Raw genomic sequence first — 24,804 nt, forward strand, 5'->3', positions numbered from 1 at the left:
TAATCTAGCCATGACGTGACTAAGGCATGGGTCAGTGACTAAGGCCAGATCTGCCTTCTTGAGAAAGGGAGGTAGCTGGCGCACTAGCCGAAGTCGTGCAAAGGGACCCCTGGCCACTGCCTCCACCTGAACTTCCAAAAGCAGAGCCGGGTCTAGTAATACCCTTAAGCTGCTTACTTGCTTTCTCAAGGAGAGTGCAACCCCATCCAGGACTAATAAAATCTCCTCTACCCGATTGACCACCATCTTGTCCGGATTCAGTCTCAATTTATCAACCCACATCCAGCCCATTATGGCCTCCAACCCCCAATTCAAGACACACACTGCTCCCCTAGCATCAGGTGATAAGGAGAGATAGAGCTGAGTGTCATCTGCATATTGCTGACAACTCAGTCCAAGTCCTCGGATAATTTATCCCAGCGGTTTCATGTAGATGTTAAACAGTGTGGGGGACAAAATCGAACCCTGTGGGACCACAGAGGTCAATGGCCATTGAGCTGAGCAGTAGTCTCCCAGCACCACCTTCTGGACCCTCCCCACAAAAAAGGACTGAAGCCACTCCAAAACAGTACCTCCCATTCCTATTCTTGAAAGGCAGTCCAGAAGGATACCATGGTTGATGGTATTGAATGCCGCTGAGAGGTCTAGCAGGACCAACAGGGATACACGTAGATTATCCATTATAGCGACCAAGGCAGTCTCAGTCCCATATCCAGGGTGGAATCCAGATTTAAAAGGGCCTACGTAATCTGTATCATCCAAGACCCTCTGCAGGTGGGATGCCACCACACCTTGCCCCAAAAGGAAAGGTTAGAGACAGGTCTATAGTTGTCCAAATTGGAGAAATCAAGGGAGGGCTTTTTTAAATAACAGTTTTACCATCCCCGCCTTGAGGCATGATGGCATCCTACCCTCCCTTAATGAAGCATTAATCATCTCCAACCATCTTCCTGTATCCTCCCTAGCAGCTTTTATTAGCCATGAAGGGCAAGGGTCAAGAGCACACGATGTCACCTGCACACTGCCGAGGATCGTGTCCACATCCTCAGGTTGTACTAACTGAAAAGAATCCAACACAATAGGAGCAGGTGGTACCTGAGGCACATCTGCAAAAACTCTGGAGTCCAAATCAGCATGGATGCAAGTGGCTTTATCTGCAAAGTGACATGCAAACTGATCGCCATGGGCTGTAGATGATTCCTCCCCCGTTACCTGGGGAGATGTGTGGAGCAATTTCTTTGCTACACTAAACAGCTCCACTAGTCTGCACTGAGCAGATGCAATGGAGGCAGAGAAAAATGTTTCTTCACACCCCCACTGCCACGGAGTAGTCTCTAAAATGGGCTCTAGCCCATGTTCGATTGGATTTGTCACAACTCTTCCTCCAGCATTGTTCCAGCCATTGCCTTAAGCTCTGAGGAAAACCAAGGAGCAGAAAGGGCTCTGCCAAGCCGGGGAGGACGTTTAGGAGCGACCGTGTCAACAGCCCAGACTATCTCCCCTTTACAGAAATTCACCAGGGCCTTGACAGAGTCACCAGCTCAGGGTCTTGACAGAGTCACCAGCTCTGGATACTGGAAACTCTCCAAGGGCTGTCTGGAAACCAAGAGAATCCATAAGCCTTCAGGGTGGACCATTCTAACTGTTCCACCACCCCTACAGAGGGTAGACAGAGCAGCCAAAGTAAACCCAACCAAACGGTGATGACAAACGGCCCCCACCTCCAGATCATTTATTCTCCGTTTGACAAAAGCCAGATCCAGATTTTGTCCTGCCATGTGGGTAGGGCCAGATACCAACCAAGATAGGCCCATGGAGGCCATGAAATCCTGAGCCACTCCTACTAGGTGCGCCTCAGCATGGACATTGAAATCCACCAAGACAATAAGCTTGGGGGAACCCAAAGCCACCTCTGGGACCATTCCCATCAGCTCAGGTAGTGAAACTGAAGTGCAGTGGGGTGGTCGGTACACCAGCAGAATCCCCAGCCCGTCTCAGAGGACAAACACTCGAAATTCTGAGATTGTCTTACCGGGCACCAGGAAAAGGGAAAAGTTTCACGATAGATTGTCACAGTGCCCCCTCCATGACTCTCCAGGTAGGGGTGCTGCAGGTTCAGGAAACCTGGAGGACAGACCTGAGAGAGTCCAACCCCACCCAGCTCATCCAACCAGGTCTCCATCACACATACCAGGTCAGCATGCTCATCCTCAATCAAATCATGGATGAGGGATATTTTAGCATTTACCGACCTGGCTTCAACAGCAACATCCTTATCCTCGAGGAAGTGTTTTCAGAGCTCCCTGGGGCTGCGGGGTTGGGAGAAGAACTGGGAAAAGGGATATGCCTCAGTTGCCAGGACCATTTCCCCCTGTAATGGCCTGCCCCACTACCATACCTCCTTCTATCCACTACCTGTGATATCGCTGCCCCAGGACCATCCCCACTCTTCTGCTCTCCTAGATACATCTCCCCAACCCAACTAACTACAGCTCCTCTGTTTTAATAAAAACCAGGCCCAGGGTTTGTTCCATCATACAGCTCTCCTTGATGAGCTGGGTGGAATTTTGCACTCTCTCGGCTTTGTTCTCCTTGATGGAAAAAGGGAGGTCTTCTGCCCCAGGCTACTTACCCAAGGCTGAGTAGCAAGAGGCTCATGCCCCTATAAAGCCTACTCTTTATAGCAGCAGCAATGATGGTAAGACACACCTGGAAGAGGTGAGGCAAAGGCAAGCACACAATCAACGCCCCACTCAAGCTGACTCTCTTCCTTCCCCAGGCCCTGGCACAACCTGCTCTTTATAACAACAGCAGCAGCAATGATGGTAACACACAGCTGGAGGGGGTGAGGCAGAGGCAAATGCACAGCCAGTGCCCTGCCCAAGCGGACTTTCTTCCTTCCCCTCATATGGGTCCAGGCGTTGCAAAGTTGATGGGGGATGGATACACACGCACTCACTATCAGGTGATCTCATAAGTCTCCTGGAAAGTAGGCTAATAATTAATAGTGAGCCAGACCATTCCCTAGGAAGCTGCCTTATACTGAGTTGGACCTTTGGTCTGTCCAGCTCAGCTACTTTGACTGGCAGCAGCTCTCCAGGGTTTCAGGCAGGAGTCTTTCCCAGCCCTACTTGGAGATGCCAGGGATTGAACCGGAGACCTTCTGCATGCAAAGCAGATGCTCTACCACTGAGCTATGGCCTCACTCCACTTTGGTCCACCTGGCTCAGTGCTGACTGTTCTGACTGGCAGATGCTCTCTGGCCAAGGTCTTTTCCAGCCTTGTGACCCATAACCCTTTAACAGGACATTCCAGAGACTGATCTGGGGCCACCTTATACATGCAAAGCCTGTGCGCTGCCACTCGACTATTATTGTCCCCCAAAGAGAGAGAGAGCCCTACCATGGCAGAGAATAATGGAGGGAACAGCAGAATAAGGCAAGTATAAATGATAGCAAAAGAAAGCTTTATAATATTACCCAGTGGTCTGTCAAGTATGAACGGGAGTGTTAATTTGACTTTACAAAGCTTGTTCATCAGTGTCTCTAATAAGCAGGCACGGTACGGAGGAGTGCTGGTCTTCTTTCTCCCTGCTGCTATTCTACATTATAATGATAGCACTAGCTATGAGTAATGGCCACTTCACACAGTACAGTTTTTCTACCAGGAAAGTGTTTCTGCTTAGGAAGATCCAAAAAAACAGAGTGTGGATTGCACACGCACTGTATGCTTCTGCAGTATGTACGTATGCTTGCTGGTATATCACAACTGGCTTTTGTTTCCCCCAGCATGTATGTACTGCACATGTGTTGAAAAGAGACACATGCTTGATTGCTACATGCAGTACTGTGGGTTGCACAATACCATCTCAGTACAGGTACTTGGGACTTCCATATGTGCCAAGGAAAGAGCTTTCTGGGTAGGAAGATGATAACATTTGACCTCATGTCATGAGTTTTAATCTGTAACTCCCTAATGCCCAACCAGAATCTTCTATGTGTACACTGATGATCTTGGTTAAGATGGTGCATACCCATTTCAAATGGCCTCCTCAAAAAGTTAAGCTACAGTAACAACAACAAATATTTATATACCGCCTTTCAACAAAAGTCTCCAGAGTGGTTTACACAGAGAAATAACAAACAAATAAGATGGTTCTCTGTCCCCAAAGGGCTCACAATCTAAAAAGAAACATAAGATATACACCAGCAACAGTCACTAGAAGTACTGTGCTGGGGGTGGATAGGGCCAATTACTCTCCTCCTGCTAAATAAAGAGAATCACCACATTAAAAAGGTGCCTCTTTGCCCAGTTAGCAGGGTTAGGATATTAAGAATATTAAGTCAAGCTAAAGTAGCTAAGAGAATCTCCAGGCAGAGCTGAGAAAGTCCTCTGTCTGGAACATCAAAGAACTGCTGCCAGTCAGTGTAGGACAATATTGAGCAAGATGGATGGAATTACCAATGATCTGACAGTGTATGACACCTTAGTGCAGTGATCGTCACTATTTTTCAAGTGGGGGCCGCTCTGAAAAAAAAACCCCTTCACTGTGAGAACCGTTTCCCACTGTGCTGACCTCTGCACAGTACTGTGCTTTTCTCAGGGCTGGGAGGGCCCTTTAAGAAAAACTGAGCCCTCTCTTAAGAGCTCTAGGAGGAAGGCACTGGGAAAGACTACACTTCCCAGCACTCTGTGCATGCCTTTCAAAATGGTGCATTTCCCTTAAAAGAGCCCCTCACCTCCCCTGGTGCTGGGCAGCATGGTGAGAATGGTTACCTCTGCATGCTGCCAGGGGGACTATGCAGAGTATTTGACTTTGGCCAAAGCTTCATATAGGTCCAATAAACAACTAGTTAGGGGTCCACTTTTAGGATTGATGGGGGCTGCCACTGGTCCCCCAGGCCTTACAATGATGAACAGTGCCTCAGTGTGTTCATAGCCCTTCTGCCACACTTCCTGTAAGGGTTTTTCTGTATATCACTGAAGCTGTAGGCAAATGCATTCGCATCTTGATTCCTAATGCTTTAGCAGTGCCACTGACCCAGTACTCCACCTTCTGTTTTTAATTATGATCATTTTTCATTGGGCTCTGCACACGTCTGCAAAGCTGTCAGGTCTCAGCCACATGCCTCTTGAGAGATGTGAGCAGTGATGAAGGGAGGTTTGCAGCATGTTTTGGTTCTCTGTTTTTCCTTTCTCACCATCTTCCTTCTTTGCCCTTTACAAGTGTGCTTTTTTTCTTTCTTGACAACCTTTCAAAGCCGTTGCAATGGCTGCCAGGCTCCTTCCTCTATTCAACCTGGAAACTTACAAGGTAACACAGTGCCCTGACAATCCAAGTCCAGTCACTGACACAATGCAGGAGCCTTTGAGAAACAACTCTTGAGCAAATCAGCCTCCTGCACAGATCAGGCCTGTGCCTAGAGACTGATGCAAAGCTGGTAATAGGTTTGTTGTTGCTGCTGTTTTAACTGAACCCCAGAGCATACAATCTTTTGACTAAGGCAGAACTCTTCAATGGAAAGACTTTCAAAGAGAGTATCACTGGGAGTAAAGAAAGAACCTAGAAAGCAACTAGCTTTGCAGTTCACCTCCTTTCACAGCAATCACTGAAAGTTTCCTTGAATGCTGACTCTTGACTGCAGATGCGTAGAATCTTATTTGCATTGCAAGCTGGAGAATAGCATCTCAAGGAAATGATACTCGATTCATAACATATCCAAACAATGGCTGTGTTCGTACATAACAGAGGATCAGAGTTGGAGGGACCCATGGTTTCCTTACTGTTACATCCGAACTCTGCTCCCATTCATAGTATGACCCAAGGTTCCACTGATGAGATTCCAATTTGAACCCTTTGAAGTGAGGTTTAGCTGCTCCAAACTGAGGGTCGAGAGACCCTCCCTGCCATCCAAATGCAGCACTAGAGGCTGCATTCAGCCGGATTGGAGTTGAGGGAGGAAGCTCCTCTCTTTCTCCCTCCCTCATTTGCTGTGCAGGCTGAATGAGCAAGAAGGGAGCCCACACTGCCAGCTCCCCTTCTTTGCAGATGTTCTCCTGAACATCCAAATGCGGGTCGGGGGAGGGGGCATGGAACCAAAGATCCACTGGACCTGTGGTTCCACATTATATGCGAATTTGGCCATTAAGAGCTGCATAAATATGCATTCCAAACCAGACAATTACGAACTTTAGTGAACATCTTGACCAAGAACAGGGCTTTTCAGTAGTGACACTGTGTGGAACATGCTCCAGAGGCAGACCCAGCAGGCCCTTTGTAGTGAGGTGTTCAAGTGGCTGGTTAAAAGGCACCGCTTCTTTCAGGCTTTCTTTTTTTAACCATTTATTTTTCAAAAAGAAAAAAAGTAGACTTTCTGTAGGCAAACAGCTTATTTTATTGATTTCTGCCATGGAGGAACTGGCCACCCCTGAGTGGCAACTGTAGGGGGTGGGGCTGAACTTACTGGTGAATGCTGCAAAGTGGTGGCAGAGGGTGGTTGTCCAGCATTGTGCATATGTGGCCAACAATTCCTAGCATTGAAATGGGCTGATGCTGTCATTGGCCCAGGCTGCCCAGCCACCTCCTGCTCCCCTCTCATGATGCCAACAAACAAGAGCCCTGGCCCTCCTCCATCCCCTTGGTTGGTGTTAAGCCACTTAACACCTACTACATTACTGTACTGTCTGCTGTAAGTTATTTTCCGTAGGGGATGGGGCCGTAGCTCAGGGGTAGAGCATCTGCTTTGTATGCAAAAGGTCCCGGGTTCATTCCCTGGCATCTCCAGGTAGAGCTGGGATGTTTGTTCCTATATTTGTTTCTATTTTGCAGCTATTAATCTTTGATGTGTTAATTTTAAGAAATGTGATTAAGTACCTGATTATGTTTTAATGAGTTTTACAATATTGTTATTTTTTTAACTATCAGTTATAAGCTGCTTTGAAGGTATTTTCCGTCATCATCAACATCATTATTAATTAATTAATTAATTAATTTATGATGATGATGATGCTTTAGTGCTTTACAAGTAATGAGGTTCCTACCCCAATGGACTCTTAATCTGAAATTGAAATAAAGGAGGCATATATTTATTTATTTATTTATTTATTTGATTTATATACCGCCCTTCCAAAATGGCTCAGGGCGGTTTACAATTAAAACAAGCCACTAAAACAATAAAAAGCTAAAACAAATTAAAAACAATATAGCAATTAACAATTTTAAAACATTTTAAAACAGCAAAAATATAAACAAATATTTAACAAGAGGTAATTCCAAAGCCAAGCAAAGCAGAAATTTCCTGGTATGTGTTATAGGTCTACAAAACCCAAATCCCTTATGATTATGGTAGGCAGCCTTGAAGCCAGTGAAACATGCCTCTTTTGATGTTAAAATGAGGCTAATACAGCAGAAACCTTTATTTTTTACTTATTGGACATCTCAAAGAAAGCTTAGTAAGGGCTGGTTGCAGACTCCTGGATGCTGGGTGTGTAATTTACATGAAGAAACACTCATACATATGGTTTGGTCTTGTCCAATTATTGTTCCATTTTGGTTTGAAATTCATAAGATTTTTAACAGGAGTAGTGATCATTGCTTGTTAAGGACATTCATGTTATTTTGGGGTACATCCCCAGCATGCGCAGTTTATCGTTACTTGAAAAATTATGGATTCTTTATTCATGGAGAGCTGCCAAAAGGATCATTATACAGCACTGAGAGGGCAAATTTACTCTTGAATTGCAACTCTAAGATGAGTTCCAAATGGCATATCTTCCCTTAATGCCTGCCTGGAGGTGCTAAAGGGCAGGTTGAGGGATAGCAAACTGAGGTTGAATCCAAATAAGACAGAGGTACTGGCGGGGGATGGGGGTGGGACCCGAGAGATGGTTTAGATCTGCCTGTTTTGTATGGGGTTACACTCCCCCTGAAAGATCAGGTATATAGCTTGGGAGTGCTCCTGGACCCAAAGCTTTCCCTGTTTTCTCAGGTTGAGGTAGTTGTCAGAAGCGCTTTTTATCAGCTTCAGCTGATACATCAGCTATGTCCATTTCTGGAGGTGAATGAACTTAAAACAGTGGTACATACACTGGTAACCTCCAGGCTTTACTACTGGAATGCACTCTATGTAGGGCTGCCTGTGTACATGGTCCGGAAACTACAATTGGTACAGAATGCTGCAGCCAGATTGGTCTCTGGGACAACCCGAAGGGACCATGTAACACCAATTTTTAAAGAACTGCACTGGCTGCTGATATGTTTCCAGACGAAATACAAAGTGTTGGTTATCACCTATAAAGCCCTTAAAGGCTTGGGCTAGGGATGTGCATGAACCGGTCCAGAGGCCATTATAGAGGCCTCCGAACCAGTTCGAATGTAGCCCGGTCTGGCACCGGGGGATGGTTCTTTAAGGGCGGGGGGGTTGCATTTACCCCTCCCTCCGCTTTCCCCCCACCGGCACTCCTATTTTTTTGAAATGTTTTCGGGGTGGCAGCGCTCCTCCCTGATGCCCCTGCCATTGGCCGGAAATACGAGAAGTAGTGATTGCACGAGTGCATGTCGCACATGGGGGTGGGGTGTCCACGGAGGTTCCCCCTCCCCCCGCCGCCTCTGTATCACTGCCGCAGCCCATCTGGCCTCTTTTCAGCCCTGAGGCATGCCAGGCCTCGCAGAGGCCATTTGCGCATGCACGGCAGCAGGCAACATGGCCACCACGCAAACATACGGAGGCCTGAAGGGGCCGAAAAGAGCAGCTGGACAGGCCACAGTGGTGATACAGAGGCCAGAGGGGGAGGGGGAACCTTCGTGGGGGCCCCCCCCCCATGGCCTGGAGGAAGCCTCCTAAAGGGGCTAAAGGTAGAATACATTTTAAAAAATTTTAAGCAAATCCCCCGAACCGCCGGGGGTTTGGGGTTTGGTCTGGGGTTGGACCAAACAGGGGGTGGTTTGGTTCTACCCCGGAACCATCGAACTGAACCGGTTCGACATAGAACCGGAACCACCCCTGAACTGTTCACACATCCCTACCTTTGGATCACCTTGGAGCAAGTTGCTCACTGAGAGCTATCCAGGGTGCTGAAACTCTGACTGTCTTTCCAGCCTTGCAGATCCTGATTGCTGGACAGGAAAGTTCTAAACTGCAAAGGTTACTCACAGTACTGCCTACAGCCATACAAACGTAAGATAAGCACCTGAGGACCTGCATTCCGGCCCACCATTATCAGACGTTCATTTGGCAGGGACCAGAGACAGAGTCTTTTTAGTGGTGGTGCCCCATCTGTGCAGTTATTTCCCAGCAGGCCCCTCTCTTGTAAAGATCATTTAAAGGCATTTTTATTCCACAAGACCTTAGATTCATTGGAGACGCTAAATGTTTTCAATTGCCGCTTTTACTTATGTTTTTGGATTTTTATTAGACTTTATTGTTAGCCACCTTCTGCTGGTTTTTAGTTGAATGGAGAGCTGATCTTGCAGCAGCAAGCAAGTTCCATGGGTAACCTTTGCAGTTTAGAACTTTCCTGTCCAGCAGTTGTTCTCTTTGCTAAGCTGGGTTTGCCTTGGTTTGCATTTGGATGGGTGATGACTACAGGTGAGTACTGTCTGCTGTAAGATATTCCCCTTACAAGATGGGGCCATAGCTCAGTGGTAGAGAATCTGCTTTACATGCAGAAAGTCCCAGATTTAGTCCATGGCTTCTCCAGGTAGGCTGGGAAAGACTCCTGCCTGAAACCTTGGAGAATTGCTGCCAGTCAGTGTAGATAATACTGAGCTAAATGAACCAATGGTTTGACTCGGTATAAGGCAACTGTCTTATGTTCCTAACTGTGGGGTGAAAATTGCTTAAAGAAGTACATGGGAGATATGTCTCATCGATTTCAGTGGATACATCTCTTCTATTTCAATGGAAGCAACACCCAAGTAAAGATGTTTTCTATTGCACCCGAATGGAATACAGAAGGATATGCATACAGAATACAGAATGGAATACAGAAGGACACTTCCTGCACCCAAGTGTGGCATAGTAATGTACTACTAGGAACATGGGAAGTATTCATGAGAATAAATCCCCTACCTCCACCCTGGAAAACTGTCAATGCTTAGGATAGGAAGCCAGAAAGAAAGCAAAGTCTGATCATGCTGGACCTTCTCAATTATATACAAAACCTGGGTGCACCTAAGCTGTACAGTGAAGTTTAACTTGTGGAAACAGCATATCTGAGTCCCTAAATCAGAGCTGTCTGGATGTGCAAGGTGTCCAGGATCATGCTGTTCTCTTTATAGTCTTTATGTACAAAAATAGAGAATATGGCCTCACAATTTGGCTTCTTAAGAAGCGACTAGCTTGTCAGCTTTGGAACAGTGCCTAAAGTTGGAAGCGAACTGTGTAGAGGAGCTGCTAAGCATCTCTCTCTATATATATGCTGAGAAATGTGATGCACCACTGTAGTAGATGGCTTTTAAAGCATCATTAAGGCCTAAGCAGAGGAGTCTGGGGAAGACTGACAAAGGCTTATATGTTTTCAATAAAACTCATTAGCTCGCTGCTTGAGAGTGACCACTAGTCTGAAAGAGCAGAGTGCTGGCAGTGCCTTCTTTCTGTGTGTTTTAAGTTCTTGTGTTTCTGCAGAGTTGAAGAAAAAAAGCCACCCTTACACTTCCTTGAAAAAGGAAGGCTATAATTTTGCACAGTAGTACAGTATGGAATGTCACCTTAAGTGGTGCAGCGGGGAAATGCTTGACTAACAAGCAGAAGGTTGCCGGTTTAAATCCCCGCTGGTACTATATCGGGCAGCAGCGATATAGGAAGCTGCTGAAAGGCATAAACTCGCACTGCGTGGTAGGAGGCAATGGTAAACCCCTCCTGTATTCTACCAAAGAAAACCACAGGGCTGAGCGGCGCCAGGAGTCGAAATCGACTTGACAGCACACTTTACCTACCTTACAGTATGGAACAGGTCAGGAGGGTTTCGGTTTGAGCCAGAGTTTGATAGGATTTAAGCTTCAACCATCCAAAGGTCTCCTTCTCCCTCAAATAACACTGCCCTTTCTTCCATGTTCCTCCTTATGCTTAGAACCACCTCCCAGAACACCTGTGTGATGCCTACTCTCTGTGTTCCTTCACATCCCTCCTCAAAACCCGCCTTTTCTATGAAGCCTTTTGTACTGCCTCTTAGTCCTCATACCCTACTGCATTGTTTCCCAATCATTTTCATCTGGAGGCACACATATTAAGAGAGAGAGAGAGAGAGAGAGAGAGAGAGAGAGAGAGAGTGTGTGTGTGTGTGTGTGTGTGTGTGTGTGTGAATTAGGGATGTGCAGAACGTTCCAAGCTCAGAATGTTCTTACTCGAAACAGGCCTTTTCAAGTGATCCCAACTTGAAACAGAACAGCCTGTTTCAAATGAAGGGCCTGTTTCAAGCTTGGAACAGAACGACCCCATTCCGAGTTGGAACGTTCTGTTAATTCCGAGCACCATGTTGGCGGGTTGTTTCCCTCTTGCTTCCTGTTTTTGGCACTGGCTTCCAATTGGCTTGCAATCTTCTTGCTTCTTGGTTGGCTTGAAGCAAGCTGATTTGTATGATAAGCCAACCAAGAAGCAAGGAAATCACAAGGTAGAAAGAGTGTCCAGGCTGGCTCCTAGTCCCGTGAACACTCTTGAGAACCGCTCACATGTCAGCAAAAATCATGGTAAGATGATGGAGAAATGATCATGTGCTAGCTGTGATCTGGGTAGGATGGTGTGAGATGTGCTTTTCCTCCACTCTCAATACAGTATTGGGTAAACAATGTTGGCTGGCCACCTCATCCTACCCAAATCTCAGCTAGCACACAATCACTTCTTCATTTGTTTGTTTGTTTGTTTGTTTGTTGTTCCATTTTTATACTGCCTTTCATAAGGTATCCAAAGGCAATCTTGCCTTATGAAATCTCTTGCCTCAATTTTTGCTGACACACAGCTGGTTCTCAGGCGTGTGCATGCGGCTTGGAACCTGGCTGGACACTACTCCTACCCAGCTTTTGGTCTTGAGAAAAGGTCTACCAGTGTTTTCCAGCAAAACAGTGGCACAATTTTTATTTATTTTAGCTTCCTTCCCCCTCATTATTTTAGCATTTTTATTCTTATTCATAGCTTCCCTTGCATCCCTCCTCGAGTTGATTTGCCCCATAATGCAACAGGAAAGACACATCAATCCTGGTGCTTAAGTGAGTGAGACAGCTCCAAAAGCAGGAGATTCCCAGTGCATTATAGGGCAAATCAGCTTCAAAGTAGGGAGTTTAGACTTCCCACTTTTGGAGGTAACTCAGAGCAAGTTAGCCATGGCACACCAGGCTTTGTCCCATGGCACACTAGAATTCCATGGCACACTAGTTGGGAAAATTGTCCTACTGTAATCAACATATACCTTATTTACTCAAATAGAAGATGACTGCATTTAGATGACTGCATCTCATCTATGGAGAGGAGAGCTGGTCTTGTGGTTACAAGCATGACTTGTCCCCTTAGCTAAGCAGGGTTTGCCCTGTTTGCATATGAATGGGAGACTAGAAGTCTGAGCACTGTAAGATATTCCCCTCAGGGGATGGAGCTGCTCTGGGAAGAGCAGAAGGTTTCAAGTTCCCTCCCTGGCTTCTCCAAGATTGGGCTGAGAGAGATTCCTGCCTGCAACCTTGGAGAAGCCACTGCCAGTCTGTGAAGACAATACTGAGCTAGATAGACCAATGGTCTGACTCAGTACATGGCAGCTTCCTATGCTCCTATGTTCTTAAGACAACTCCCTTAAAAAAATTCAGATTAAATCCAGTTCACTCCTGGCTTTACCCAAAAAGGACTCTGAGTTTAAGACAACCTCCCAGTTTCTAACATCAAAGAACTTGTAAAAAAACAACAACCCTAGTCTTGGATCCAGGTAAATATGGTACATTCATATAATTGAACTGGATGTATTTTCCTCCCTACTTACCCCTGCCTCCATTTCCGCCTAATTTCTCTGTTGTCCTCCCTGTATTAAAGTTGACTGTTAGCCCCTAGGGGCAGGGACCTATCCTCTTATTTTATCTTTTTATTTTATTTTAATATCCTGCCTCTCCGGTGCTTCAGGGCAGCTTACAACAATAGCAGAACGATTAAGCAGATAAAACAATTAAAAACAGTATAAAACTAAAAACAAAACAGTAAAATAGATAAAACACCGCACAGTATAAAATTAATTAATCAACAAAAAACCCCAATTAAAACTGGATTTTTTAAAAATTAAAAATTCAAGCTGCAGTAAAAAGATCTTTAAAAAAAACAAAAAAAAACCCTGAGGGAGGTAACCTGGTGAAACTGTTCTGGGAGGGCATTTCATAGCCCAAAGGCCACAACTGAGAAGGCCCTGTGTTGAAACTCAGAGTGGAACTTTGAGTGATTGACATGTAGCGGGGCAGTTGAGGTCTGGGGTTAAGAATCTTCAGGTTTTAAACTGTGACAGTTTTAGATGTTGTTAGCTAAGACTTATAATACTAAAATAAGATATGTAATAATTAAGAAACATAATTATGATTGCCTTCAGAGCAGTAGAATCTTTAGCCCTCAATCTGTAGCTCTCAAACCCTGTCTCTAGCCGCCGCCCCCCCCCCCAAACAACTGACTCTCAGTCAATGGCAGGGCTGTGAGCAGATTATGACTAAAGGGCCCCAGCAGGTTGGTATGGGCAGAATCTTATAGTTTGTAAAGCACCGTGCACTATATCACCGCTGCTGCTGTTACATCTTGGATTAGGAGGCAGACCTTCAAGAGGGTGTGACTTCTAGGCAGAATTGAACCCCTGTATATCTCATCTGACATGCTAAGCACTGGATATTGTTACTTATATTTGCCTTTTGTCACGCTTACAGATGTACAAGAGTGAGATGACTTGGTTGCTCTCCTAACTTGTGAAAAGACCAGAGACTAAATCCTTGCATGTATTAGGATTTTACATACAACGTTGTTATAACATTTATCCGGTGTCTACATTCGGCCAAACGCCAATGATCTAAACTAGCAGATACGGCCACAGAAATTATTTCACTTTACATCCATTGCAGATTGACCCTTTGACATTAGATAAGTTAGAGGCAGAGCTCCCTCAGTGAATTAACTGATCTTTTCAGGCCAAGCCTTACTTGCTTCCAATATATAGAACTAGCACATTTGCTCCACCAGAATAGTATATATGTTTGTTCACTCAGACTCACCACTGTGCCATCCTGCTCCTTGTACCTTCTCACTCCAGCCAACTGCCCTGCAAACTGCCCTGGAACCTTCTGAAACAACATTCTTTTTAGCCTACTTTCCAGTAGGCTTATGAGATCACCCAGCATTCCATATATGTGTGTGTCCCCGCCATCAACTTCGCAATGCCTGGACCAATATGAACCAAATCAGGTACGGTTGTAGGGATACATAGAGACACCTCAATGGCATAGTTTGTGATGATGTCATCCATCCCAATTCAAGATGGGGACACATAAACGTTTGAGGCGCAAATGAACCGCCTCAACTTGTGAACAGCCTAACTGATTTGAATCAAATTTGTTACAGCTGTAGAGACACATAGGGATGCCTCAACAGTGTAGTTTGTGATGATGTCATCTACCCCGATTCAAGATGACGGATGCGTGAACGTTTGAGGCGCAAGAGAGCTAATTTGTGGGCCGTCTTAACTGATTTGAACCTAATTTGGTACAGTTGTAGGATAGTGATAGGCAGATTCATTCTTACCAGAACAACTTGTTTGCTCTTTTAAAAGAAGATATTCAAGTTCAGATCTACAAAGTGATCTAAAAAATAAGAGCAAACACCTTGCATTCCAGAAACTCTGAAGGTAAATTATTTTGGTTTATCTGCTTCTTGTGTTTTACTGTGGTTTTTTCCTGGCTCACTCTTGTTTGTGCTTTTGCTAGGTTTTATGCTGCTTGGGTTTTTTAAAGATTGCTTTTTAGTTTGCTATTGCTATTTTGTTTGATCATGTAAGCTACCATGAGCATTGTATTCAAGAACAATCAAGCGGGATAGATTTTGTTTAAATAAAATCAACACCTAGAAATTGCTCCCTGCTGCCAGCCCAGATATTATCTTCCTCCCACTCTAAGGTTTAAGACAGGGCTTGACAAATCCCAGGTGCCAGGGAGCCATGGTGCCTAGAAATTTAACTGTGGCATCCAAAAATTTAACTGAATATTCTATTCAGAGGTAGAGTTATTTGATTGTTTTAGGCAGCCGTTTCTGTTCTAAGTATATTACTTGTACAGGGGATAAAGAGAAGCCCATTTACCCTCCTCTTCCACAATGTCTGTCACTAAGTCCAGTAATTTTGTCAGGTATCCATTGTCTGGCTCCTACATTTTTGGGCTGGCTCCTAGATCCAAAGAAAATTTGTCAAGGCCTGTCTTAAGCCACTATTACAGAGGACATCTCTGGATGGATTGTTCTATTCAGTCACTCTTTATGGGGGAAGTGGTGGTGGTGATGGTTTCATACAACGTTGTCATAGAATAATAGAATTGTAGAGCTGGAAGGGACCTTGGACATTTTCTAATCCCGTGATCTTCACTGTTTTTCACGTGGGGGCCACGGTGGCATAGACCTTCAATGGGAGAGCGATTTCCCACTGTGTTGATTTCTGTGCAGTACTGTACTTTTCTCAGTGCTGAAGGGGCCCTTTAAGAGAGACAGAATCCTTGCTTAAGAGCTCTAGGAGGAAAGCACTGGGAAGGGCTACACTTCCCAGTACTACGTGCACGCCTTGCAAGATGGTGCAGAGGCCCGAGAGGGCTTCATTTCCCTTAAAGGAGCCCCCCCACCTTTGCTGGGCAAAGTGCAGTACTGCATGGTGAGAATGGCCCTCTCTGCATGCTGCCAGGGGACAGTGCAGAGTATTCAGCTTTGAGTGAAGCTTCACACAAGCCCAAACAATTAGTCAAGGAGCCACACTTAGGGCTGATAGGCGCCGCAACTAGCCCCTGGGCCTTATAACGAAGAACACTGTTCTAATCCAACCCCTTGCTCCGTGCATCCATCCGTTGTCAACCTGTACTTCCCTTGTGCTTGAATCGTTACATTTATTAATGGAGAAAATCTGACTTATTTTTAGAACAGCAGCACAGATGTTCAATGATTGACACATGTGAATTGTTAGCACAACTGCTTGGTCTTTTTCTGAGAGGCACTTTCCTAGATACATCAGATCACAACAGAAACGGGGGGGGGGGGGGGTAAAAAGGGAAGAGTGACTCTCCTATGTTCTGAACACATGCTATATCTACTGCTGTAGGGAAGCAATGATGTAAATCTGCCTGAGACTCAATGTGAAAAAGCAGGTGGTGCTACCAAGAGCATGTCTGGAAGTGACCTTCCTTCTCTCAATGACAAGCAACTGCTGTAGACTTCACACCACACAGTAGTCAAGGGTAGAAGTTAGGAAGGGAACAGCTGAACATATGACAGAGATTAAAGACCTATGGGACAGGATAGGGCCTGCTTCTCATTATACTGATGTTATCTCACATGTGTAATGTCTAGCCTATAAAGTGGTAACTCTAGGAATAATAGTTTAGGTTTTTTAAAGTGTGTCCTACACTATTGGCATGCAAACAATACAAAATAATTATGAAAATGAAGGACAAAATAATCTAAATGTTTTAGGAAGAGGAGTACATTTGAATGCATTTTGTTATGCTCTGTAATTATTCAGTGAATCTGTCAAGGTTATGAGGTCAGCAAATGACATTCGCTATTTCAGAGAGAACAGTTGGTGTTCTCTTTTGTGATCACCAAATCCCAGTCACTTTAAATTTTGTTGTCTAAAGACTTCATTTTGCAAAATTTAGGCCACATTCGGACACAACTCCAAACCAGAGGTAAATGTGCCAGAGATCTGAGTTAGTGATTTTCCAAATGCGTGAAGCCATGATTTCATCACCAAACTGTGGCTCTGTTTTAGCTTCAAAACCTGAATTTGAACCCTCAGCCCACTGCTAGAACCTGAATTTCGAAGGCACCATTGTGTCTTCCAAATTCTGCTACTATAACCTGGGTTTTGTGCACAAGCTCCTCCTGCAAGCAGAGGGAGTCAGCTCATAGCAGCCCAGAAATGCATCAGTTCTAGGGTGGCCACGTTTCTCACTGGCCGCCTCTTGGAACTGATGCTCTGCCCTCTGCCGTTTCCTAACTACAACTGCCACTGCTTGGCAACAGGGATGCCATGTTCCTAGAGTTCATACATTCAAAGGGACAGAACCACATTAGATAATGTCTGCTTTCTCCTGCATGTTTTGCACCTCACGTGTTCCTCAGCAAAAAAAGAAAATGGGGACAGCAGGGGAGGTCTCCAACAATTTATCACTGCAGTATTTTGTGCACAAACACAGCAAGCCCCAGTAACACAAATAATTAAACACATTTCTCACTACACAGATCTTCTTCCATCAGAAGAATGAGGGCTTCTGCACTGCTTTATTTTCATGAGGGAGGTTTATGTCCACAAAATTCAGGGGCCTACAGCATCTTTCTTATAAGGCAAGGCTACAACACCTGGGGCTATTTAGTTTAGAAAAAGGACAACTGCGGGGAGACATGATAGAGGTCTATAAAATCATGCATAGTGTGGAGAAAGTGGATAGAGATAAATTCTTCTCCCTCTCACATAAACACTAGAACCAGGGGTCATCCCATGAAATTGATTGCCAGGAAATTTAGGACCAGCAAACGGAGGTACTTTTTCACACAACACATAATCAACTTGTGGAAATCTATGCCACAACATGTGGTGACAGCCAACAAGCTGGATGGCTTTAAGAGGAGTTTGGATAACTTCATGGAGGAGATGTCTATCAACGGCTACTAGTTGGAGGGCTATCGGTCACCTCCAGCCTCAAAGGCAGGATGCCTCTGAGTACCAGTTGCAAGGGAATAACAGCAGGAGAGAGGGCATGCCCTATACTCCCGCCTGTAGGCTTCCAGTGGCATCTGGTGAGCCACTGTGTGAAACAGGATGCTGGACTAGATGGACCTTGGGCCTGATCCAGCAGGGCTGTTCTTATGTTCCTATGTTCTTCTTAAATGTTCCACCTGTACTCTGTGCTGCTTCTGTTACGCACTGTAGAACCTTTGGGTTCAAGAGACTTCCCCAATATGCCATTGCACCAAGGTGTTGATGTGCTATCAAACCATAGTCCAAGGGATCACTCTGATGTGCCAGTGCACCCTTGGGCTGTCAGAATCAGGGAGGGCTCTGCCAGCAGATGTGTGAGGATACGCAAGGAATCCAACCAGGGGAATGGGACAACTGTAGGTTTTCTTGAGGAAATAGGCTTCAAAAATTATAATGAATGTTGGGTCCTGGTAAGCAAAGACAAATCCTTGTAACCTATCCATTTAGCAAGGGAGAATTGAGAATGGAAAGGGAGAGAGAAGGGCAAAGTTTTTGATTTATGAGCACCAGCTGTCAAGCAACTATTGTTTCCTTTCCTGGCCCTTTGGCTATCAAATACTTTCTTAATGCTTCAAAGTGGGGATATAAGAGAGTAAGGGGAGAGGAGTGGTGTCGCAACCAGGTTATGTCCCGAAACAGGGCCTTTGGAGGAGTGATACAATAGACCATATCAGAAATAACAATTTTGCAGACTTGTTCTCATCCTTCCCAAGGCTATGGCTCTAATACATTAAAGTAACTAATGTGGGACTTAGGATTCTAGTAATCTAGCTTTCAGAACCACTGTTACAATCAACGAGGCTGTTCATGAATATGTATGTATGTATGTATGTATGTATTTATTACATTTATAGACTGCCCCATCCAAAGGCTCTGGGTGGGTGGTGCACAACAAGTTTTAAAAGACATTACAAACACCATCTAAAACACACTACTTAAAACAATATAAAAACAATTTTAAAACAATTCAAAACCATTTAAAACCAATTAAAATACCCAAAAACAATTTTAAAGCCTCCGAAGGCCAGGCCAAACAAATAGGTTTTCAGGGCTCTCTTAAAGGCCAACAGCGAGCCTAAACTGCAGATATGTGCCAGGAGTGCATTCCATAGGCCAGGAGCAGCTACAGAGAAGGCCCAGTTCTGAGTTGCCACCCGACGTACCGATGGTAACTGGAGACGGACATCTCCAGATTACCTCAACGTGCGATGGGGGATCATACAGAAGAAGGTAGTCTCTAAGGTAGCAAAGACCCAAGCTGTTCAGGGCTTTAAAGGTAATAACCAGCACTTCGTACTTTGCCTGGAAACATATTGGCAGCCTGTACAACTGTTTTAAGACAGGCATAATATGGTCTCTCCGGGTTACCCCAAGGACCAGTCTGGCTGCTGCATTTTTAACTAACTGAAGTTTCTGAACTACGTACAAAGGCAGCCCCACATAGAGCATATTGCAATAGTCAAGCCTGGAGGTTACCAGCTGATGCACCACTGTTTTGAGATCATTCTCTTCAAGGAATGGATGCAGCTGTCAAATCAGCTGAAGCTGATGGAATGCACTCTTGGCCATAGCCTCCACCTGAGATACCAGAGTGAGGACTGGATCCAAGAGCACTCCCAAGCTACATACCTGTTCCTTCTGGGGGAGTGAAAACTCATACAGGACAGGAAGATCTAACTCATCCCTCAGATTCCAATCCCCCGCAATGAGCACCTCCATCTTGCTTGGATTCAGCTTCAATTTGTTATCCCTCATCCAGCCTGTGCTTCTCTGGTGCTGGTCTGACTCCTCTCTGCCAGAACAGGGGCAGGCACTGCTCCCCTGTCTTGCTGCTGCATCTGGCTGCTTCCACTCTTTTGCCTGATGGGCTGGCAGCACATTGTCTCCCCTCAACTCACAGACGATTTGAAGGATGCAGCAGGCCACTATGACCTGTGGAACCAGTTCCTCCTCTGTATCCAACAAGGCGTAGAGGGCATGCCAATGGGACTTCAGCCTCCCCAAAGCCTGCTTCAAAACCATTCTCACACTCCTGTGGCAGAAGTTCCTTTCCATGGCATTCCAAGGTACATGGTAGGGGGTGATGAGCCACTTCTGAAGGCTGTATCCATGGTCTCTAAATATCACAGGTTTGGCTCAAGACCACTGACAATGATTGTGTGGGTGGGTGTAGAAATGGTCCCAGCCCTCATTTTTTCTGCAGGAGGAGACATCCAGAAGACCACTGTGCCATGGCTTCTTCCAGATACCCCCTGTATAAAATGCCCTGTGGAGTTTACCAGAGCTTGCAGGGTCATGCTGTAGTAGTGCTTGCAGTTGTAGTACATGTCATGGCAGCAAGGGTGCCAAAATTTCAACATGTGTGCCATCTATACACCCCAGAAGGTCGGGAAAACCCTTCTGCTGGAACTCTGCCATTGTGTCGTGGCAGACCACTGTGTCATGGCTTCTTCTGGACACCCCCTGTATAAAATGCCCTATGGAGTTCACCAGAGTTTGCAGAGTCATGCTGTAGTAGTGCTTGCAGTTGTAGTACTTGTCATGGCGGTGAGGGCACCAAAATTTCAACATATCTGCCATCTATACACCAGATGTAACAACCCTTCAGGCAACCCTTCTGCTGGAACTCTGCCATCATCTCCTGTGGTTGCCCACCCAAATCACGTTCTCCGGGAACAGCTCATTCAGCAGGAAAACAACTTCATGGAAAATCACGGAGGTGCCCACCACGAACAGGCTGCTGAGTGTCAGATAGTATGTGTTTGACGCCAACTTGTACAGCATGATGGCCAGCTGCTTCCGCATTGGCATGGCACGGCACAGTGCATGGTGGTGTCCTCGCAGAACAGAATTGGCTCAATTTCACTTGCAAGGGTCTGTCTGGACATTCTGAAGCTGCCCCCATGAATGCTCTCCATGTGTGTCCTCCATGCACATGCAGATTCCATTTGCGTATGCACAGTGGCCAGAACCATGCCACCGCATTGGGCAGCTTGCTAAAGAGGGCACATCGCCATGTGCCTGGACTTCACCGGGGTTTGTGAGCGGTGGTACCAGCAGCTGTGCTGGGCCAGTAAGACCTTAAAACTACTTATCCCGCCCCCCACAGGCAGCCCACTTGATGCTGAATCAGTCTGTCCAAACCGGGCTTGGTTTGGTTCAGTTTGAGATTGAGCCGCCGAACCAGCCCAGTTTGAGGTGAGCTGGTTCAGCATAGAATGGTTCCTGCACACCCTTATTTGTGGTGCACTTAGTGCCAAAAGGGACTGAGGCTTGGATTGGGTGAGCAATCTACAATGCACCCCTTGGTGCGTTGCCTGGCATGCAGGACCTCCACCTAGAATTGCTATTGAAAACATTGTGACAGGTCCCAGATAAAGAAGGCAAAGAGGCACACGTGCAAGGAACCCTGTCAACCTAGCATCCGATCTAGCACACCTGCCCAGGAAGCCATTTCTGTAAAGGTGTTGCGTGTGTTGTCTGGTTGGGCAGCACTATATGGGGAGCCTTGTATGGCTGAACCTTATCTGTATTTGTATAGGGGATGTGAACAGCAGTGTTCTCTCCAATGGCTTGCACCTGTGTGCAGAATGAGTGGTTTTCTGGGTGACAGTATCAAGGATGTGTGCGTGCTCATGCATTCAGGGTGCAGCCGTCCTGATTTAACCTCTGAAACATATAAAAGTCACTGTGCACAGATTAAAAAGATAGTGGGTGTGCTCATATGCCCGCACCCGCAAGGGAACACTGGTGGATAGGTAAAAATTGACCACTTTGGCTGCCGCAAATTGCGAGTGGGAATCTGTTTCAAAGCATTCTAAATGAGCTATCCAAGATTGGCGCCGTGGATTGCGTTCTTGCAAAGGACAACCATCCATTACAATTTGGAGTGGTGCATGCTGGAATCCCTTCATCCCCTTCCCTTCCCCAAATATCCTTTCCCCCCATTGTAAATCCAATATAGAATAGGTGCTTGAGTTGGGGGGGGGGGTTAATCCCTAGCAGGCAGGGGTGGTATAACCAAGTGTTTCTATCAAGATGTGTTCATGTGCAATAGCTTTTAAAATGTCCGCTTGGTTAATTTTGGATCCCGCTCACTGGGGCTCAGTTATGAAAGAATGTGTGCACACACTGCCCTGATACTGACATCCGGAGCAAAACTCATTCTGCGCAAGTAAGGGGAAAAGAAGAGGGAACCAGGGGCGTAACTATAATAGGGCAAGGGGAGACAGGGCCCCCCAGAGGCAAGTCACATGACTGACTCCCCCAGCTGCACACCCTCCTGGACTTCCTTCAGTTGTATTCATCCTCCAAAACTGATGTGAGTGTTAAGACCTAGAGCTACCAGAAGAGCATGTCTTTCTCTAGTACCATTAAATGACTTACATAGGTTATATATCACTATGCATTTTGTTACCACTATTCAGCCTCATTTAAGATTTCTTTACTTAATGAGCTGAGCTTAAGTAAGAGGGGGGCATTTAAAAATCTCATCTCTGGGCCCAGTCCAACCTTGCTACGCCCCTGGAGGGAACGCTCGTGTAGTCTATATTTTTAACCCAGGGGATGGGGGGAAGAGGAAGGGGGAGCCCCCCAAGTTCCTTCCTCCCCAACTGGGGAAGACAGTTTGTCTTTCTCCAGGGAGATTAAAAAAGGACCCCCACAAGGGGAAGTATCCTCACAGCCAGAAGTAACAAGCCATTTTTTATGGATGTTTAAGCCCAACACAGCAAGCATATTCACCCAAGGGAGAGTCCACTTGCTGGTTGTAGGCTCCCATCCAATGGCGGGGTATGGCTTAGCAATGCAATCACTACTGAGGGGAGTACCCACAACAGCCCTTTTAAATGCAGCGATCACAAATTACATGCAGAAATTCTACTTTCTTGATGAGTTTAGAGGCATAAAACGCAGGTCACTCCTCCTGACCAAGGGTTGCAATCACATGGCTTTGCCTGTTGCTGCCTTTCCAGGCAGGTAACAGTTCCCAGAAATGCCAGCTGCAACTAATTTGCATGAGATCCACCCTAGGATCCTCATCACTTTTCCCAGTGGACTGTCCCTTCTCCCACCCACCTGGCCAACAACTCACTGCCCCCTCACCACAATTTCTCAGTTGCTTTTCAGCGACCCTCCCTCAAGACCCCCTTACGATCTGGAAGTATCCCTTGCCATCCTGAGGTGTCAATAATTGTGCTTGTGCATAACTTTGAGAGTTATTGCAATGTCAGTGGTGCAAGTGGTGTGAGGAAAGGGTTAACATGTCTTTGCCCTGCTGAAAGCAGGTGTTCGATGCTGAAAAGGCACGAATGTAGTGAGCTGGACTGCACCCTTGGTGGACTAAAGAGAGAGAGGGTTCCTCTGTCCAGAAGTTGGAGGCTGACACACCGCAGTTGATCAGTTATCTGTGGCAAGATTCCTGGCTTCACAGTTTAACTTCATCTGCCCAAGGTTTGATGTTATGTCCAAACGTGGGCATAGAGACAAAGATCTAGTGACAATAATACTTCCTGGTTTCTTAGGGCCCAACCACATGTGCACACAAACATGTGTGGAGAGGAGAGCCATTCTTGTGGTAGCAAGCACGACTTGTCCCCCAGCTAAGCAGGGTCTGCCCTGGTTGCATTTGAATGGGAGACCACATGTGAGCACTGTAAGATATTCCCCTCAGGGGATGGAGCCACTCTGGGAAGAGCAGAAGGTTTCAAGTTCCCTCTCCGGCTTCTCCAAGATAGGGCTGAGAGAGATTCCTGCCTGCAACCTTGGAGAAGCTGCTGCCAGTCTGTGTAGACAATACTGAGCTAGATAGACCAGTGCTCTGACTAAGTATATGGCAGCTTCCTATGTGGTAACGTCCTGGCGGGGAGGGCGGAGCTGGGACCAGGGCAGGGGTGGGGAGGTAAAGTCCAGTCGTTCCTTTTGCCCTGTTTTCCTGCTCACAATTACCCCCTCCAACAAGGCAATTTACCTTTGAAGCAGAAATCTTTGCTTTAGGCAGAAGCCATTCTCTAGGAGCTGAGAAAGGAAGAAGGCAAGAATATTGTTCAGATTTTTTGGAGACTGACATTTGGACTGTGATGAATAATCTTTTCTATTTCCCATCATCTTTTGATTGATGGTTGTATTGAAGTTTCTGTCTCTGATTCTAAAAATTATCATTATTATTTATTCATGTATCTGAAAGCTACCTTGCTAGCCAGTTATTTTAGAGCAGGAAAAATATGTGGCAGTTGTCTCCAAGAGAGAGAAGAGATTGCATGAATATTATCATTCTTGGTGATATAACAGCCTCTGGCATCGTTCTGATGGAGTCATCTTGTACTGATTCTGCTGTCAGAGATAAGGCATGAAGTTCACAAAACTGCACAGAAGAAAACTTGGCTATAATGGTTTAGCAATATCAGCTCTTCCATGACTCATTTGGCTATGTATTTGTTGCCATAAACATGCAATTCTATTCCATGAAATTTATAGAAACCAGAAATCATCTTTGGTGATTGTGGGACTGGGCTGAAATCACCATAAGTTACGACAGTAGAGAAATTGGTTCAAAATTAACAATACCAAAAGCATGTAGCCGTCCACTGGATGTTTCCAGTGATAATTTCATGACAAAAAAACCAGTTCACCATGAATTCCCTGTATTGTGATAATGACTGAAAGATGAAATTAAGGTTGAATTAACTGGTTAGTCAGGAAATGAGTTGGCTTAACGCAGTGCAGAAATACAGAGCTCTACTCTCAAGATAATTGTAGAGACCATACTATAGCCAAATTGATGGAAGCACTCTGTCCAGGTAACATCTCAAACAGTCTGTCATATCTAAAATCATTTGCATCAGATTCGTA

General features: G+C 45.6%; 1 protein-coding gene across 3 annotated transcripts in view; it reads right to left on the bottom strand.

Moving 5' to 3' along the window:
* The window catches only part of PPP1R9A (protein phosphatase 1 regulatory subunit 9A), a 266,633-nt gene that overhangs the window by 241,316 nt on the left and 513 nt on the right, over nt 1-24,804 (bottom strand). The window contains exon 1 of one of the 3 annotated variants that reach the window (XM_053266021.1): nt 14,219-14,277. The exons of 1 other annotated variant lie outside the window; for it this stretch is intronic. The gene's annotated coding sequence lies outside the window, so the exon portion shown is untranslated. Of the gene's footprint in view, nt 1-14,218; nt 14,278-24,804 lie in introns of those variants that run through there. One more of the 3 variants, XM_053266022.1, reaches the window with a different exon arrangement.

This window comes from Hemicordylus capensis, chromosome 6 (assembly GCF_027244095.1).
Source record: "Hemicordylus capensis ecotype Gifberg chromosome 6, rHemCap1.1.pri, whole genome shotgun sequence".
Taxonomy (NCBI): domain Eukaryota; kingdom Metazoa; phylum Chordata; class Lepidosauria; order Squamata; family Cordylidae; genus Hemicordylus; species Hemicordylus capensis.